The sequence below is a fragment of the Lycorma delicatula genome, chromosome 12, assembly GCF_047948215.1.
Source record: "Lycorma delicatula isolate Av1 chromosome 12, ASM4794821v1, whole genome shotgun sequence".
NCBI lineage: Eukaryota > Metazoa > Arthropoda > Insecta > Hemiptera > Fulgoridae > Lycorma > Lycorma delicatula.
The window spans coordinates 33,256,055-33,273,006 of NC_134466.1; positions in this window are offsets into that span (position 1 = coordinate 33,256,055).

Consider the following 16,952-nt stretch of genomic DNA (forward strand, 5'->3'; position numbering starts at 1 on the left):
TGCCTTTTGCAATGTTTCCTTCGACTGTGCCCTCTGTTATGGCGTGCAACAAATCGTTATACCGTAGTCCTAGCCATGTGTCCTGTTCCTTGTTTTTTAAATAAGCTTCGGAAACGTGGCAACTCATCAATCCTTCGTAACACTACTTCAAGGTTATTTTTTGCTTCCATGTAATCTTCAACATCCGTCGGTAGTACCACTGCTCAAATGAATCTATTCTCCTTTTCCCTTCTGCGCCTGTAGTCCATGTTTCTCTGCCATACAAGAAAACACTCCATACGAATATCTTTATCAGTTGTGATCTCAATTTTTTGTTTATATTTTTTGAGGCGAATATTTTAATTTTCTTATTACATGGTAAATTACCTGTTTTATTTTGCTAACAATGTCCTTCAAGCTTGGCCCATCTGACGTAATACTGCTTTCAATAGGGATGAATTTCTTCATTCACTCCAATTTATATCCATTCACACTTATATTTCGTATCGCACCTGCTCATTACACCTACTCTTTGATTTCTCCATTTATTTTCATGTTATATCTGGATTATATGGTGTCCATGCTTTCAACCATCCTTTTCAATTCTTTTACATTTTCGACAAGTACAGACATGATTGGGAAAATGTAATACATCTATTTTCTCTCCACCTATCCTTACTGCACTATATCTTCTAGCTTTTCTCAAATTTCACCTATCCCTAGTTGTGATTATGTATTGAATAACATAGAATTCTCATCACACAATAAATTTTCATGCTGTGGTTTTACCGTAATTCAACACGCAAAAAAAATCTAAAAATATGCGTTTTAGTTAAATTATGATTTAGTTGAATTATGATAAATCCAACTGTATTATACGATCCTCGAGCGTTGGTCTTCAGATTCGGGATAAGCAGGTTTATTATCTGGGAGCAATAATCTATTCAAACCAATCCTTTTCCAACTCTCAAAACCATTTTCCTTATCGTTAGCAAATCATTTCGTAGAATATATTTCAATATCAAAGAGTTAAAGGCAGGGAGGGAATAGTTATGTTTCTTTTATTTGATTTTACCTCTACATAACCCTTTATTAATAAATTCTGATTAGCGTTGTCTTAATATATAGACAACCCACTTATTTCTATTTTTTAACAAAATTCTGTAATATATTCTTTTCTCTCTCTCTCTCCCTCTCACCTATTTGTCTATCATTTCTTAATTTTATTTTTATCATGTCATCTTCTTTTCGCTATCCCCTTTTCAAAGCTCTCTATTATTTTCCTTTTTTAATTTTCCTATTGCCCATGATTCATTGCCATAAAACGAGATCCTCTACAGAATGTTTTTTTTTAATATATTATTTTTTAATACGTATAACTTTATTTGATGCTAGCAGAATAATTTTTTATATAATGTTTTTCCCTATTTGAGCCTACATGTTTTTAATATCTACCTACTTTTTCCGTCAGTTTTAAATTTATTACTTAAATACTACATAAATTTATTTAAAAGTTCAGTTTTTTTATAGGCGAATCGAATACCGACGTCACTGATTAAAATTCTAAAGTTATTTCTTTTTAACAATATAAGAATGCTATTTAAAGATTAAATGCCTTGAATAGATTGGATAAGATAAGAGTAAGTTTCCTTATCACAGTCATGAAATTCAACTCGGTATCTACACTTAATGTATTTCAACCGGTTACCTTGTATTGGTTCTGTGGGTTTGTCGTGAAAACACTACCGACGTTTTACATAAATGATTAAAATTTGTCGACTAACGAACATACAATGTGTCTATACGAACTGAAGGTGTTTTATGACGTTGCAACAATCGTAATTACCGGTCAAAGCATATTATGCATGTTAGTGCGTTGCTGAAAAATTCGAAACTCGGCTTCGTGGCCGTCATATATTTTCTATATAATTGGACTTTCCAACTACCAACTGTTGCTCGGTATCACCGTGAATTGTGTATAATCCGAATTCAGTATTCGACTGAAAAAATTAGTAAAGCATGTCTCGACTATATAGAACAGCAGAGGTAAGGGAAAATCAGTGGAAATGGTATGGTCGTCGTAAACGATGAGACGCTGTTCTCGAGGCGCAAAAATTATTGAAAATATAAATTAAATTATTATTATTATTACTGAAATTATTATAGGTATATTTTTTAATGAAAACTCATTATTCACAACAATGAGTTTTCAGTGGCGTTTACAGTCGAAACGACGAGTATTTTGTTGTAAAAGTCGATGACAGATCTATTCAAATTATTCTGAATTCTATCAAAGATAAGTTCATGATTGGAGGAAATTATATTTTGATTCAAAGCGTGGCACCAGCGAGTCAGGGCGTGTTTTAGTTGGCTCTGTTGAAAAATGCTTCTCTTGTGGAATTTAGTTGTTTTATTTTTTTATTTTTAGCGGTTTTAAACCCAGTTAGAGCTTATTGGTTAACTAATGTAATGATTTTAGGGTGTTGTTTTATTTTGTTAGCTAATTTTTTGGCTTTTTGGTTGTTTAAGTAGCTTTCGGCTACTTTTTTTTTTATTTATGTGGTTGTTATAGATTTCTTGGGTTTCTGTTTTATCGCCTTTTTATTTTTCTGTTCTAGGTTTATGTTTTATACTTATTATGTTGTTGTGTAGTTTTTGTTGTATTGTTGTTGTTTTTGTAGTTTTGTTTGGTTTGTTTTATTTCAGATTTTAGTTTGGTTCTGATTTAGTTTGTCGATATTGTTCTAATGTTGGTGTTTAAGTTTATTGTTTTTTTTTTTTTTACTTTGTTTTTATGTTTTATGTTTAGTTTTTTTGTTATTGTGTGGTTTGTGTTTCTTTTGCTATTCATGTGTTTTTTATGCTTTTGTTTATTTTTGATTGGTTTGTATTCTTTGGTTTTGTATGTATTGCTGTTTTTTGTTTGTTTACTGTAAGGATTTCTTGTTCTGTTCTTTCTCGTTCGGTGTTTTGTATTGGGCTCATTCTGTCTTCGGGTAGATTTCTCAGCTCAATCGGCATAGTCTTGTTTGAAATTTGGTTAATGTCATTATTTTTAGGATCCATATTACGCATCAAACACCGATGGTAATGTCGCTTGTGGCATTTCGCTTATGGTGGGGTGACGTTTGGATCTGTCTCCGTCACGTGGTGGCTGTCTTCCCTTAGGGGTAAAGATGTACTCGGATTAAAACTGTGCGAACCAAACCGATTCAATGGAAATAAAAGGATTTCACCATTATACTATGAATCATCAGTACAATTTCGTTGATCCTTCACAGCTTTTTCTTTTTCCTGTTTAACCTCCGGTAAATACCGTTTAGATAATTCTTCAGAGGATGAATGAGGATGATATGTATGAGTGTAAATGAAGTGTAGTCTTGTACATTCTCAGTTCGACCATTCCTGAGATGTGTGGTTAATTGAAACCCAACCACCAAACAACAGCGGTATCCACGATCTAGTATTCAAATCAGTTTAAAAATAACTGGCTTTACTAGGACTTGAACGCTGAAACTCTCGACTTCCAAATTAGCTGATTTGGGAAGACGCGTTAACCACTAGACCAACCCGGTGGGTTGATCCTTCACAGCTGTACTCAAACAACTGAACGCTGGGGTAGGCGGTCGCTTAAAGCTTAGTGAACGATTGCGCACTACGTGGAATCTAACTTCGCCGAATTTATGTGGCGCCATATGATAAGGGACGAGACCCCTTTCCAGAAAGTATTTGATTCAATAAGGGATATCTGGCCATCAGAAGTCACCATGTAACAATCATTAAGTAAATTTTGCGTGATTTTTAATTTGATATAATGCAGGAGTATTTAAATTAACAATCAAAAACAAATTTATTCGAAAAAGCCACGAATTTGATGGGAACAAATGGTGGCGTCGGTATTTGATAAAGAACAAAAAATTTGAAAATCATTTTAAATAGTAATATTGTTAAAAAATAATTTTTAAATTAGAAAAAAAAATATTTTAGATAATGCATTATTTTTAAATCAGAGATTTTGGATCAACTGAAAGTTATATTAAACTGTGTTTATTGAACTATTTTTTAATTTAATTTTAAGCTTTTTTTTATGGATATCTGATCACATTGACTCACAAAACTTTGCCAACAGATATATTAAACAAAATAAATTTATAAATAAATAGACTCATACTGTAGTAACATTTAAATAACTTTAACGAGACTATTTTGATGTTAAAATATTCTATAGTGGGAAATTTTTAAAGATAAATTTGGCAACACTGATAGTACTGCTTGTAGTAATTAGTGCTTCATTGTTCAGTAAGGAAGGAAACAAAGCGTCCATTACGATATTGACCGACTTGCAATCTATATACTGACACTAGTCTACTAATAACGATTTATATATTCTGTTACCGGTCCACTAATATTCATCGCATTAATTTATAACTACAGATTGATATTTTTATACGTTCTCTCGCGCACACTCACACATCTCCCCCCATATACACACACACACACACACACACACACACACACACACACACACACACACACACACACACACACACACACACACACACACACATTGTGGTGTTGAAAGAAAATTATTCATGAAATTTTTTTTCTGGCTGTTACGGTTTTTATTTATTAATGTTACAAATTATACAAAAAGACCAGCTTTACTGTATGTTGTTAGGGATTATCTTGAAAGTAAAAAAATTTAACGAGTGTACCACGTTCATTCTTTAAATTGGATAACACCTTTAAATATTATCGTCCGAACAGATTAATTAAAAATGATGAAGAGCATTAATTTTTGAATAAGAACAGAAAAAAAACAGCATTACAAAAAAACCGAAAGTCATGTAAATGGAGTGTACATACAAAAAAAATTAAAAAATTCTAAACGGATCCACATTTCAATAAAAAAAAAAAAAAAAAAAAACATAGGTCAAATGGATATGCGTAAAGATTCCATCACTGGATGAATACAATTGTAAAAAGAATGCATTAGATTAAATTAAAATTAATTAATTTGAGTGACATTATCAGTTTAATTGAATTTAAAAAAAGAGCTGGCAAAGTATCGCATAACTTTCCCGGCTTAATAAAAATTAAAAGAGTTAAAGTAAAAAAAAAAAAAACAATTTATATTTGTTAGAAGTGGGGAACAAATTTTAAGAAAACCTTTGCTAAAACTATTCATATATAGGTTAAACTTTAAAAAATTTCCTGAAGTAAAGATTTCTATAAGTCTAACAACCCTTCAGTAAAGTTTAAAATACGAAAAAAAAAATTTCAAACAAACCCTTTCTGAATTTAGGTATAATTTAAAATTTTGTGAGCATTAATAGATCTATGTATGAAGTATAAACTTAAAGAAAAAAATATTCAAAAATATTTTAATCGTAGGGGGATGCGAGTAGAGTAAAAAACAAAACACATTTTTTAATTTTATGAAGTGGAGGTTGATTTTAAAAAAAAATTTAATTATTTATATATGAATTGTTAGTTACATATTTACTTTAATAAAGTTTTCTCTAAGTTGACTGAAGATGTGATCAACGTCCCATACATAGAAATATTTGAGTAAAATTTTAAAAGATTCTGTTTGGTCAATACTGAGATATAAGCCCGAAAGCATTGCGACACACTTACCTACATACACCATGTTTTTTTTTTTATCTATATGAACTAGTTGGATCCTAAAATGTAGTGATTTGAAAAAAAATGAGATAGGGTTGAAACCGTCAAAATGGATCGCATAAATTATGCAATCTGAACTTTACACTTATTTTCCTTATTTTTCCTTCCCTCATTAAAATAATAATAATTTCTATTATTAGTAATAATAGAACGTAAATAACCGTCTCAGTCAGTTCATCATAGGAATGGGGCGAACTTAAGCATAATTACTTTAAAAGAAAGTAATTTTTATTACTTCTTATTATGTCTCAGTTATTACAATAAATTGAATAAATATTATATAGTAACAAATTGATGAATCTCAAATAAAGAATTACATACATTGTCCTGTGACAAAATGAGGAAACGTACCGTGATGAAGTTTAATTTTTTTTTATGTAGGCATTGACTTCTTACGTCATTAGCTCTCGTCACAATCTTTAAAACAGAGTTTAAATTACCATTAGGTTTGTTATATGTAAGTGTGTAAAGTTCCTTACATTTTATTTAAAAACGCAAAACTAACAAAATACGAAACATTTAAACAATTTTATAACAGACACTAATAACATCTACAAAGTGTAAAGGACCCTGACCCTCGAAACATAAAATAATAAAATTACTAATAATAATAATAGAAAATAAATAAATAGATAAAACATCCGAAGTCTTAACAATATCATGGTGAATAAATAAAATCCATGTTCGTACAGAAAGCTACTTCATATAAAGAATTCTTAAGCAAACATAAGTTGTATTGACTTCCAAAATTGCTAATAGTCCACTTGCAAATAGATAAGCAACTATCTTTTCTTCTTTATCATTTTCAAAATCAGCAGTAATGTTAGTCCTAGAAGTCCTAAACGATTTTTTAGGAAGGTGGCCGCGAATTAGCAGTGCTGGTGATGACAGTGAGAATGTTACCCGTCAATACCGTTTACAACTGTTGTATGCCTTAAAACCTTGCGACTGCGCTGTGCGTGCTGACTTCACGATTGAAATGTTGCAGCATGAAGATGACAACTTTCTTGATCGTATTATGTTTAAAATTTAGTAATAGAAACGTTAATACACATTATATCCGTATCGGAAAGTCAGAAAATCCGTTTGAACTCATCCATATAATGCGAAAGGACTCCTTCAAAATTAAATATTTTCTGTGCAGTATCCTGACGGTAAGTTTATTGTCCATTCTTTTTCGCTAAAGTATGCGTAACAAAAATTGCTTATTTGTTGCGTATAGTCTTTTTCCTCAACTGCAAGACGGACCATAAAATTTTATTTGGCAACAAGATTTTGCCCGTTTTCCCTGACAGCTGGATAGATTGGTCGGCATCCAATCGCAGAGCTTCTTTGCGGTGGCCTCCAAAGTCAACCGATCTGACCCCAGGTGATTTTCTCCTTTGAATTTTTATAAGGACTCTTGCTTATGTATCTCCACTACCTACTAGTTTATCCGATTTAAAGCACAGAATTGAAGCACAGCTGTCGCTTCCATACTCCAGACGTGCAGGTTAAATTGTGTTATGAAGTCTCTTGTGTGCTACTTGACCAAAGGTACTCTCATTAAAACTTGGACACGTGTAGGGAAAAACTGTAAACGTTCATTTTACTTGTTATTCATTATTGTAAGTCAACGTTAAGAGAGATTAAATAGTTTTGAACAAAATATTTTTTTTTTGTACACCTGTAATAATAAAGTGTACCTAGTAACTCTGTTTTGGATTTCATTTATCAAAATAAGTAAGAAATTTTATATGAAAAAATGATAATTTTTCTCTCATTTTCCTTCTCTTTACCGCTTTTTAAATTTTAAAGAAAAATTTCTATCTTAAGATCTGATCAAAGTTGCATAATAATAATACTTTTTGCATCATTATATTTCATTGTTTAGAATTTATTAGATTCCATTGTTATGCTCTTAATAATAGATAGTCTTCACTCAATCACTGGTAAAAGCGGGTCATGTAAAATGTCGGAAAGCTGTGTATTATTAATAATTACTAATTTAATTCTATTTTTTTTAGATAAATAAAAGAGGCCCTTAATTTTTCAATACGTTAATTTATTTACTGAAATTTTATTACACATTACTTAGCGTCAAAATTTAAAAAAATAATTCAAGCCCATCATATAAATCAATTAAATATCTTTTTCTTTTTTAGTGAAATATGACTTAAAATTTTCATCAATTTTCTTCTGTAATTATGAATCTCTATGTCTCTTAGTTTTACTGGTTAACTAATTTTCAAAAATATTTTTTTTTTTTATAATGAAAGGTTTACCATTTTACCTAACAACATGAATTTTAATAAAACTAGCTGCTCAGCCAGGCATCGCTTCGCTCTGCTCTTTGTAGCGTGAAAGGAGATTTAGTTTTTGAAAACTGATTTATTTATCGTAATCGTGTAAAAATACGTAACTTTAAGTTTATTTATAAAATTAAATAAAACTTTAAAAAATAATTGTGACTGTTTTCTACACAACTCATGATGTACAGCCAAATGAGCGTTTTTTTTTAGTCTTGAAAATTTTTTCAAGAGACAATTCATTTTTGCGGAACAGACAACAGACTCACATACAAATGCCCTTTAGAAGGTTAGGATATTACCAAGATATAAGACATCAAAAAATTGGACTTGCCCGCATTATAAAATATTTGAACTATTTTACACCGTAATCTTTTTATTTATTAGAGTAAGTTGAGGTCTTTTATGTTATCCAACCGCCACTCTTTTTTTATGTATTAATTTTTGTTTTTTTCTACATATTTTCTAAGTTTGGAACCTACGGCTATCTGAACATAAGACTAACACCTTTCCACTTGGATATTGCGGGTTTATAGAAAAGCAGGACGACATTTAGCTTATGCATTAATGTCACCGATAACAAAGATTGTACAGTTTACTGCTGTTATAATGGCAACTAACAAAACATCTTAACTTCACAAACAAATTTGCAACTGTAGAATATTAACAAAATGCAAACTTTCTCTTACAATTTTGTAATTAGGTCGTCCAAAAACAGGCCGATAAGATCAATCCTTAAAGTACATTTAAAAATTATTCTGTACACTTAAATCACAGATATATTAACATATTTTACACGCTTAACTAAAAACTAATACTGTACTTCGAATAACTGTACTTGCAAGCCCACTATTTATGCAAGCCCACTAATTTTTGTGTAAAATATATTTTACACAATTATATTATATTTTTGTGTAAAATATAATACGTTATAATAACAAAAACCAGGGGCGGAGCGCATAACAGAAAAAACCCGAAAGTTGGTGTAAACAAATTCACCAAACAAATGGGTAAAAGAAAGAAAACCCATAAAATTTTGTGTAAAAAAAAAATGACTACATAATTTTTTTGCCCGTAAAACTTTTTCAGTTTTCTTCATAGTATATTTTGCCGATTATGGTTGAGAGATTTATGTATGTATAATTGCAATTTTGTCTGTGTATTGTTAAAATTAGTGATTTTTTTATGATATCTATGGTTTCACTATATGCAGCTTTTGATTATTTCAATTTGTTTCTTCTATTTTATTGTTTTTCGTGCATTTATCTGTTTAATTTAAATAACGTATGAAAAGCTTGACATCTTTTATCAAAGTTTAGAGAGTCGTGTAAATTACTCATGAACTGCCCACTCTTATCTAAAAGCAGAACACTTAAATATTCCAAACTTATTTCATCCTCATAAATTAAAAATTTTTGACACTTTTATCAAATACCGGTGACACGAAGTTTTCTCACCAAATCGCCGGCCTTTTCGAACAGATTTATTTATTTATTTTACATTTACGGGTTTCTCCATTATTTCAACTTTTTAAATCACGGAAAATTTCCTTTTCATTTGCTACATGGCGACTTCCGGCGGCCAGGTGTTGCTTACTACATCGAGTATTTTCTGGGACAAGTTCTCTTATCAATCTGGGACAAAGTTGTGCTCAATCTGAGCACAACTGTGAGAGTCAGCGAAATGGTATGACAGTATAATAGCGGAAATCATTCGTTTTCATTGCATCGGTTAGATACGCACTCTAAAAAACTGAGTACATGCTGACCTCGTAGGGGAAGACAGCTTCTATGTGGCAGTTTCGGTCACTACGTCTCCCTTCCATACCTTTTCTTTCTTTTTCCTGTTTTGCTTCCGGGAATTACCGTTCAGATATTACTTCAGAGGATGAATAAGGATGATATGTATAAGTGTAAATGAAGTGTAGTCTTGTACAATCTCATTTCTACCTTTCTTGAGATGTGTGGTTAATTGAAACCCAGTCTCCAAAGAACACCGGTATCCACGATCTAGTATTCAAATCCGTGTAAAAATAACTGAATTTACTAGGACTTGAACGCTGTAACTCTTGACTTCCAAATCAGCTGATTTGGAGTTTTGTAAAGACGCGTAGCGTCTTCGTTGCGTCATTTTTTAGTTTCCACGCAGTTGCGGGAACCCAATTTCATCGTGTTTGTTAATTGGCAAATACCAAACAAATTAGCGTTAAACGACGGTAGTGAAATTAAACTGCTCTCACGGTAAACGCACGAAAGCAGACCCTAGGTTACCGGCTGCAATACTTGAGATACAGATATTGAATTAAATTTCAGTTATTGTGATAACGAAACTTATTCTTATCTTATCCTTCCCGTACGAGGCATTCAATCTTTCAATAACATTCTTATATTGTTAAAAATAAATAAATGGTGTATTTAAATCGTGGTTTAGGCATTTTATAAAAGTACCCTTTTTTTTGTGAATGGATTTTAGATCAAATTTGTAAAGATCAAAATTAGTTTAATTTTTTTTTTAAATTAATTTCTAAAACGTTTTATAGAAATTTCAAATGGAACTTAAATTGTGAAGATATTTTACAGTGATTTATTTATTCATTATTCATTATTTTAGCAAAAGATTTCTAAGCATAAGAATATGAAACAGAATATGAAACATTTTTCACACGAAAAACTGTTTTTTTTTTTTTTTTTTTTTTTTTTTAATTTTGATTACTTATTTCCTTCTTGAAAATAACATACGCCATCCGACGGAGGATCACGTTGTTCGTCCTATATTATGATAAAATAATAATGATAATATTATCTCATTTCATTCGACAAATATTAAAATGACAAGCTGTTATGTTATATTAAGTTTAAGTAGAATTATGTGTAATCATTTTTATCAAACAGTTCTTTGAAATTATTTATATATATATAAATATACAAAATTGTTCAATTGAAATAACCTTGCTATACAATCTCTATAGTAACTACGTATTATTGTGATGTTATTACAATGTAAAAATAAAATTGAGGAGAGAAATAGATAGCTAGATTGAGTGTGACAGTGTAAGAGAATGTGTTGATTCGAATGGGTGGTGAATTAGATGTTTGGTGAGAAAATATTGAGCCGAAGCAATTTTGTGATTGAGCATTGGATCAATTACGCGTATTGGTTGCTGTTTGAAATTTAACGATTCTCACATAGAAATTAGTTTCAGTTATTAAAAAATTTTGTTTTGTTTGCTTTTGTTTTTGTATATATATATATATATCATAGCAGCAAAGTATTTCAGATAAATTATGTATAAAACAATAAATAGCATTGATCGTAAGAGGTTCTTAATTGCTCAAAAAATACATTTTTTTTTTAATCTGAAATTATATTAACAATCTGTTTCGTAAAATAGAAACCATAAGTAAATTTCATGATAATAATCAAGTTATAGAGAAATTTCCCTTGAAAGAGCTCAATTAAAAGTATTCTAGACATCAACAGTAAATCAAACGTAGCAAAAGCATTGATACATATAGCCAGTAATGAGCTAGAAATCATAATAAAGTCCAGTACTACGAATAAAACCGCAACATAAAAAGTTGAATAATAACACAGGAACAAATAACATTATAAACATCAATAATAAAAATAAATAGGTTGATGATACACAACTTAAAAAGATAGGCCTCATCCTCAGTATCACTATTACATATACCTAGGTTCTTCCATGACTCGATCGGGTTGGTCTAGTGGTGAACTCGTCATCAGAGATCATCAGCCGATTTCGAAGTCGAGAGTTCTAAGTTTCAAAGTAAAGGCAGTTACTTTTATATGGATTTGAATATTTAAATCGTGGACTCCGATGTTCTATGGGGTTGAGTTTCAATTAACCATACATCTCAGAAGTGGTTGATCTGAGACTGTACAAGATTACAATTCATTTACATTCATATCATCCTCATTCATATTCTCAAGTAATACCTTACGTTATTACCGGAGGTTAAACATAAAAAAGGGAGGTTCCAAGGACCAATTCATGTGCCCGCTTTGATCGCCTTATATTCTTCCCTATCGTCTAAGAGGTTAACAGTTAGATAGTTTATGTGATTGTTAAGTCTTATTTTGCACTTAGTTGCAAATCGATCGACTTCCTCTCGAATACACGGTAATCCAAATACTCGTGAATTTCGTTGTTCCGTACGAAACATGTAACCTGTGTAATACATCTCACAATTTTATTCTGGAAACGATAAAAGAAATTCAGAAAGAAATCCTGGAAGAAAATAAAATAAAATAAATAGAATCATAGAGTTTTTTTTTTGTAGAGTTGGGGAATCCATTTTACAGAGGCCGAAGCAGTGTTGGGATCGCTAACAGTTCCCGCTAGGTTTTAGGAAGAGCGTATGAACATACCTGAAACACCAAGCAACCCAGGCTGCCATCCAACATCTGTGCGAAGTGCCCGCAGCTTCATCGCGCCAAGGCGATCCCAAGCGCCCGGAGGCCACCTAGGTGATCGGCCTAGGGCCTGTCCGCCTACGTGCCCTCCAACGCCTAGCTCTTATGCGGATCTCCTCCCAGGTAATTACGTCCCGCAGCACTGTCCTGGTATAGTCAGCGACAGACTTCCAGTTCATCTGCGAGTGCAATAATATATTTTGCACTTCTGTTGTGATCATATCCTCTTTATGTAAAACTTCTAATAGATCTTTTCTCTCACGATCGTACCTTGCGCACTTAAAAAACACATGGTACGTGGTTTCCTCCTAGTGACAGAGAGAGCATTCATCGGAATGCTCTCTCCTGAACACGCACCTGAACAGGTAGGACCTAAACACTCCATGGCCCGTCAGGAACTGCGTTAAGTAATAATGTAGGGAGCCGTGGCGTCTGCGGTTCCATCGCTTAACATCACCAGGCATCCGTTGTGTCCACCGAGAATCATAGAAGTTTGAATCTTACTATAATAAAAAAAAATCACCCATCGATATATTTTATACCTCATCTTACTATTATTATAAAGAGACAACGGCTGTTTTCAATTGTTCCCGATAACTGTGAAAGCTATTGAATCAATCATTACTAAATTTTAAATCTATTTTGATCTTATGACCCCGGATTGTTTATCCCAGTTAAAACTTCACCAATCTCACACACTACTATATAAGTCATAAATAAAAAAAAATGTACAAATAAGTAATAAAACTACTTTTAATAAATATAATATCATTTTCTTTCAATATCGATTTCTTTTGACGGTTATTATGTTATTTATTAAATTTTTATGAAAGTTTACGTATTCTATACGTAAAGCAAATTAGTTTGATAATAAAATTAAAGGGAATAGCAACTTTTTATACATATAATAAACTTTTGAGATCTGTGGAATACTTAATTTCTATATCGAATTCTTCAGAAAATTATGTTTTTCTAGATTTAATATCATTGTTTAATCTGGCGAGAATTCATCTTCGTGTGAGTAAAGTACTACTGTAGGCATTTCTCTTGGCGTTTGAAAAGATAGAGTGCGTATAAGCAGGTTCAATAGTTAGTTGACCTTAGTAGATATCGGTTTGGTAGTTCTCATGCTAATAATAAATATAATGTTCTAAATTCAAAAATCTACAGTTAATATTTTACCTTATTAGAAATATTTATCTTATTTTATAATAGGCCTATTTATCTTATTTTATGGGAAAATATTGTAGGATTGAGCCTTATACTGTAAGTATTTAGACCGATGCAGTTCTGAAATATCTCTGATTTAAATTCTCATAAAAATATTTGAAAAAATAACACCAGATAAATATAACAACTCCTCTATTCGATACACAGGTTCAGCACTAGTATCCAGATCGCTGTCATAGACACTGCTGTCATAGACACTGCTGTCATAGACACTGCTGTCATAGATACTGCTGTCATCCGTATCACTTTCATTATTTTCGTCTAAACATATTGTAAAAAATTCAACCATTTTTCTCTCAGCGCTTTTTGTTTTTTTTTTTTATAATATACTATTCCACTTTCAAGCCGATTTGAGATATTGGAATTTTATTAAACTGAAGCTATAATTAGATAATTTCCTTACTAGCAACTGAATTAGGAGCTTTATCAACTTTTACATTGTAAGTTACATTGTCTTTCACAATTACAAAATTTAAAGTTAGTTTAGGAAGTCATTTATTTTGAACCCATTTAGAGAAGTCAGCGTTGTTCATATCATGGTGGAAATCTCCTGTTGTACTACATGTTTTCCACATCGTCAGATAGTTCGGCATAATCCCACCATTCCTCCTGAACTCAAAATTATTGTCCTGTCTCCTTTATTAAAAAAAGGTTTCTTTAAACATTCCGCCGTATTACATTTTTCAACTAATTTTTTTTTTGAAAATTATTGCTACTCGCTTTTCTGAATTTAGAATTTTTTCTGTAAATACATAAATCTTTGGTACCGAATATCAAACCTTTCAATCGATACGAACTTACTAGACGGAATTCCAGGACATTGAAACACTATCGCATTAAGAATTCGATGTAATGATCGGCTTGAACCGTAAAATATATTATCAAACTTCAGTTTTTTGAGTATTTTATTAGCAGAATTAAAAAATTGTCTGATATGTAAAAGTGGTCGATCGTATTACGGTTAACGTGGATATTAAAATCATCAAGCCCTGTGACCGGTTTCAGCCGTTCAGAATTTTTTCTTGGTGTTGTAAAAGAAACCTGCTGCAATTTTTTTTATTCATTTTTTTATGCGAACGTTAGACCTATTTGTGGCACCAGCGGCTGAATTAAAATGTTCTATAATTTTCTTAGGGTCAGTTATAAAGTCACCTTTCTCCGCGTCCTGTCATGAACTTCACAACATAAGCCGCAATTTCACAGAGTGGTTTAGTTCCCCCAATTTTTGACATTTTACATTTCGCTTTCCAATTAACTATTCATATTTAATTATACGACAATATAAATTCACAAAATATACAACTAAAATCAGGGCACTGTTAACTGTATAACCTTACTTAAATAGGATACAGTGAAAAGGTGAACAAATGCTTGCAAATCATTAAACCTGACACATTATTTATAAGTTTTAATTTTCAAGAAAATTTTAGTTTTTGTTATTATTACTACTAAACCTTTGATTTAGTTTCTCCAATGAAACTCCAAATTACTTTCTATGGGGGACAGCGAAACAAGCAGTGAATCGAAATAGGCCATGCACGATTGACCAACTAAAAACTGCAATAACGCCATATGTACGAGACATTCATTGCATCACGTGGTTAAAGTGTCTGAAACAAATTGAAACGTGTACAATGTAGTATTGATTTTGGAGAAGGTCATTTTCAAAGCCTTTTATAAACTGTTCCAGTTATTTAATATACGTTTCTATAAAATAATGACATAAAAAGCCAAAGTAATAATTCAGATAGTTTCGTCATAACATTTCCATAATTCCAATGCACAGCAGCTTTCCAAACACACTGCAGTATTAATAAACATTTCTTATTAAATTTAAAAATCAGTTCATTAATGGCCCTCATAATTAATTTACATCTTTAACGTAACCTAACTAGTAAAGAATGTTTTCAATCAACTTTAAACTTCTAACTTAGGAAATTTTATTTCAGAAATAATTTAGATCTTTAATACAAAGTTAATTGTTGTTTAAGAACAAATTTAATTCATTCTTCTTTTTATTGTTTCCTTTTTACTTCCTTGTACGAAGTAAAGAAAGTATTGTGATCGCGAAAAATTTCGGTTTTCAAATTTTAACGGAAATATCCATTTTGACCATCTCTGAATCCAATCTGTCTAGATTCGGCATGACGTCGGTACCTACGTGTGTATCTCGCATAACTCAAAAAATATTAGCCGTAGGTTTTTGAAATTTTGAATTTAGGACTGGTGTAACATCTAGTAGTGTACCTTCCTATTTGATTGCAGTCGACTGGACCAAAAGAGTCCAAAAAACTCAAAATTAAAAAAATGTATTTTGGACTTTTTCTTAACTGGAGTAATAAGCCCTCAACGATGTTAATTAAAAATGGTATTATTTTCATTGGTTCCAGAGTTAGTCAAATAAAAGCTTAATTAATGAAATATTTTGATCTTACAAGGGAAAGGAACGGGAATTGAACAACGGTTCGATTCCCACTTCATCTCTTTTTTTTTAACTTTCTTTTTTAATTTAAACATATTTATTGATTAATAATTATTAAACCTCTGATTCTAAAAAAAAAGTTTTACAGTAAATAATATTTCAATAAAAACAATAAAAATATGATTTGAAAAAAATATCAGAAGTTATTAATGAAATAAAATTTTATGTACGTATCATTTTAAAAAAATATGTATATGTAATTTAATAGGCGTACAAGAAAATCATGTGGTGTCCACATCAGATTTTTTGAAATTATAATCACGATTTTTTCCTGAATTAAATAATTAAAACTTTGTTATTATCTTAATTTTTTCTCCATATATATCCTTTTGATAAACTTTGTTTATCCGTATTTGAACAAAAGAAATTATTAGAGTGGGTGGGTTAGTTTGCTTGTATTACGTAATCTGATATCAGATTATATTCTCGGATAGAATTCGCTATTTTTTTAAATTAAAAATAAAGGGTAAGGTTTCCAATTAATTCATCCAGGTGTATGTATATGTTTATACTTTATTCTTTACATAATATGTAATTCCGATCTTTCCTTACCATTGTATAAAGAAAGCTGAGCTGGTGGTTGTTTCTATAAATTTTTTTTCAGAAAAATTAAAGGATTTTTGTGTTTCTTTACTAACCAATTTTCTCTGGTTTCAGTATATTTTCACTGTGTAATTTTATACATCATATCATAATAATATATAGCCTGAAGTAATTCAGTTATTTAAAGTATTATTTTCAATAAAATCCAAGAAAATTTACAAGAAAACTTGAGTAAAAAACAAATAGTATTTGGTATTTTATGTTTTAAAATCATTTTCAATTTTTTTTTTTTATACCTTTTCATG